Source organism: Arvicola amphibius, chromosome 5, assembly GCF_903992535.2.
Source record: "Arvicola amphibius chromosome 5, mArvAmp1.2, whole genome shotgun sequence".
NCBI classification, from domain to species: Eukaryota; Metazoa; Chordata; class Mammalia; order Rodentia; family Cricetidae; genus Arvicola; species Arvicola amphibius.
In genome coordinates, this window is record NC_052051.1 from 98,733,263 (window position 1) to 98,737,572 (window position 4,310).

Below are 4,310 nucleotides of genomic sequence, written 5' to 3' on the forward strand. Positions count from 1 at the left end.
CTAAGTGTTCATGTTTGTGGCGCTGGAGGTTGAACCCAGAGCTTGCTCATGCTGAGCAAGTTTTGCCTCTGAACTGCACTCCTGGCCCAAAGACTTAATTTGTATTTCAGATGTGTCCATCTGAAACATTGAAAGAGGCAGAGTGAATGCTTTTGCCCAACTGGAAATTAGTTTGCTTCTTGGGAAATGGGGGGATTGGATCAGGTGCTCCTTTGCACCTTTTCCATTCTGTACCTGTTGTGATTTCATGCTTATTGAAGTAGAACACCCCAAATGTGAAAGAAATTCAGGCCCGGGAGTTACCCAGGAAGAATTTCCCACAGACACTGACATAGTCTTCTGTGAGTCATCACTAAAGTAAAACAGCTGATTTTGAGGCTATGTTGTACTGGGACTACCTACAGTAGATGAAGAATTCATTGGTCAGATTGGCATGGAGATACCTGCCTACCATGCACGCACCATCTGATACTTAGCAACCAAAAATGGTAAGATTGGCTAGCAGAAAAACGAAGGGCAACACTTAAGTCTGAAAAACCAGTGATCCAAATTAAGGCAGAAAATCCAAGTCTTTGGTTAATTTACCCGGATGAACACACAAGTCCTTTGGTAGAATGGCATTTGGGATGATGTCCTTCTTGCTTTGAGAAGAGCGCAATGGGGCCAGCAAGATAGTTAAGTGGGAAAGGAGCTTGCTGCCAGTCTAAGTGCAAAGAGAACCGACTCCCACAAGTTGTTCTCTGACCTTCACATGCGCACCATGGCGCATGAGCACCTCTCCCCTGACAAGTAGACATTTAAAAAATAGGCAACTGTAAAAGTAACTAATAATAATAATAATAATAATAATAATAATAAATAGAACTCGGAAGACAGCTTAGTACAGAGCATACGGCTAGCATGTTTCCATCCCCGAGTATGGCCTAAAGAAGAAATGAGTTTTCATTATACTTTTGTGAAGGTGCTACATACTGCTCAAGATCACATCTCAGATGCTTCAGCCATTATTATGCCCAGTAGGACTTACAGGTGAGAATTTACTAAGTAATCACTGTAGCCTGTAGATGCCCATGTTTCAGGGCCTGAGTGACTAGCATGAAGTCACCCAGTGGTGTCAGAATAAAAGCAAGCACCTCTCCACCACCTGACAGGTCTGCTGTTGCCGCAGTGACTTACAGAGCCTGCTGTGGTAGAAGCCGCTGAACTGCTTCTCAAGGAATGGTCTGCTGAGCCCCACATGCTAGCCAGCTGGGGACTTTAAGTATTTTGTCTGGTTGGTTGTCTGGTTTGGTTTGGTTTTAGTTTTGATTTGTTAGTGTTTTCTTTATCTTCCTGAGGTCTTTCTGTGTACCCCAAGCTGGCCTCATCATATACTCAGTGATCCTCCTGTGTTAGCTTCCTGAGGGCACCACCACACCCAGCTAAAGTGTGGCTTTTATAACTCACCCAGACACTGAAATTTGATATCTTGGCATCAAACGGTTTCAACAGGCTTCCAGGTGAGTCTGATGCAAGACACTTTGAGGACAGAATGACTTGACAAAACTGTCTGTGTGGCCATGTCACTGACTTGCTCAATTGATTCTATAAAGCCAACTGAAAATACCTAACCAGGGCCCCTTTCATGTTCACACCTCCTGGTCTCTAGCTTCCTCTGTGTTGAGTGCTGTGTGCTGAAAATTCTAGCAGCAGGGATCTGAATGCAGCTTTCTGAACCAGAGCTTGGGGCTTCCTGCCCCCTTGTCTCTGCCTACCACATCATAGTCATCCCCAACTGTCTGGAGGCTTTGATTTTCCTTCATTTGAATTGAGAATATCTTCTCTCCTCACATCTTCCTCTTCCTCCTCTTCCTAGAAGACTCACTGTATAGCCCTGGTTGTCCTGAAACTCCCTATGTAGACAGACCTCTATTCCGAGAGAATTTCCTACCTCTGTCCCCTGAGCGCTGAGATTAAGTGTGTTCCATCATGACTAGCCATGAAATGTTGTTTTCTATTTTGGTCTTTTCTTCCTTTTTTATTTTCCATTTTTCTTTTTGAGACAAGTTTGTCTATGTAACCCTGGTTGTTCTGGAACTTGGTATATAGACAAGGCTATCCTCAAACATACAGAAATCCACCTGCCTCTGCCTACAAAGTGCTGGGGTTAAAGGCCTTCGATACCATGCTGGCATTTGTAATTTTTTAAGATAGGCCTAGAGGTGTGTCATGCAGGCAGGCCTCAAATTTGCTACATAGCTGAGAAAGACTTTGAATTTCTGATCCTTCTGCCTCCACCTCCCCAAGCTGGGATTACAGGTGTGCACTGCCACACTCAGTTTCTGCTGTGCAGGAGATGGAACCCAGAGTTCCCTGTAGCTCTACCAACTGAGCTACATCCCTAACTCCAGAGTGTTCTTTCTTGTGCTCGCCTTCCTTGTACACTCTTGGTGATGTCAGCATCCTCATTCATTTCATAGATTCTGGACACTGATGATATACTGTATTATGAAGGTTTTCTTTACTTTTCTGGAAGGGGGCTGTTTCGAGACTGGGTTTCTCTGTAGCCCTGGCTGTAGACCAGGCTGGCCACGATCTTACAGAGATCTGCCTCCTGAGTGCTGGAACTAAGGGTGTGCATCACCGCCCAGCTAAGATGTTATTCTCTTAGGCAGCTTATCTATCAGAAATGAAAGCCTTGAGGACAGGAAAGAGCTGTCAACTTTGGTGTGAACCACAGGATTAACTGAATAGATTATGCAAGAGAAAAAGGAAGCGTTGGTAAAATGTGGGCTGCAAAGGCAGGAGATGTAGAGGAAGTGCATCGGCTATGAGGGAGGTGCTGGAAAGCTGGGACTCCGTGGAAGTGGGGCAACACTCCAAAGTCACTGTGTGTCGTGGAAACACATAGACACACACTGCATTGCCTTTACCACCGCAGTCCACAGTAACCAGCCAAAAGTGTCTCTTAAATTCAGAGGTGAAGCAGAATCCACCCAAAGAGAAGGACAGCGAAGGGGAAGAGGCGCTCGGTGGCCAAAACCAGTAGCTGCCCATGCCTGAGTTTACCCTGGTTTCTGTAACCCCGCCGGCAGGGTCAGCTATTCAGGGTCCTCTGAAGGGGCGCTAATCTGCAAGACATGGGCTGAAGAAGAGGAAGGAGACCAAGCAAGATTCTATTGTCAAGGTCTCCTTTTATTGGGGTGAAAGTTACAGCTTATATACCCTTGAATGGGGTGGAGGTAGGGGTAGGCAGGAACTCTGCCGAGGTAAATGAAGGTCATCAGCCAGTACCTGGTGTAAGCCGAAGCATGTGATTCATTAACATTGGAGTAAGGGGTGGGTTCCGTTAACAGATGTGATCCATTAGCATTGGAGTAAGGGGTGGGTTCTGTTAATGGATAGCTCTCAAGATAGTGGGATGAGGGGTGGGTTCTCTGTAAACATCCTTAGGGCAATGACCTCTGCTATCCCTGTAAGGACGATGGTCCCTGACAAATCTATCCTTAGGAAAATGGTCCCTGACAGGTTTCCTTCTTGTTGCTGTGAGAAAGCATTCTAACCAAAACAGCCTATGGGAGGGAAAATGTATTAGGCTTCATCTTCAGGTCACAGTCCATTATTGAGGGAAGTCAGGGAAGGAACTGAAGCCAGGAGCCTGAAGCAGGAACCATGGGAACCGTTGTTTTCTGGCTCACTTCCAGGCTCATGCATGCTTAGGTCACTTTCTGATATAGCCCAGGACTACCTGCTCAGAGAGAGGTGCTGCCTGCCATGGGCTGTGCTTTTCTACATCAATAAACAACAAGACAACTTCTCATTGTCATACACAAGCCCATATACCAATCTGATAAAGACAATCCCTCAGTTACTTTCTAGACTGGGTCATGTTGGCAGCTAATGCTAACTAACAGAACACTCCTTATCCTGCCCCAGTGACTAGTGGTATATTTGACACAAAGCAGGCTCCCTCATTAAAAGCCTGCAGAGTGAGTAAAGTCAGAGACAGAGCATAGCTTCACTCCACCTGGTAGGCTTCACTGATCATTGCACCCATTGACTTCTAACCAAACTTCTACCTGCGAAGATTGCCTATTGCTGTTGTAATAGTGGCATGACTGTTCTGGGATTAACCAACTGATTTTTGATTGGATTTCAGGCCTGGTCTAAAGGAGAGAATACATAACTTGTGTTATGTCCATGTCCCCAAACAAGACCATAACAGAACTGGTATTGGATGCAAATACACTGGGATTTATTGATTTCAAGTTAGCTCAAGTTAGCTACCTCGGACTGTAATCCAACACACCGCCACAACAGATGGGGGAGAA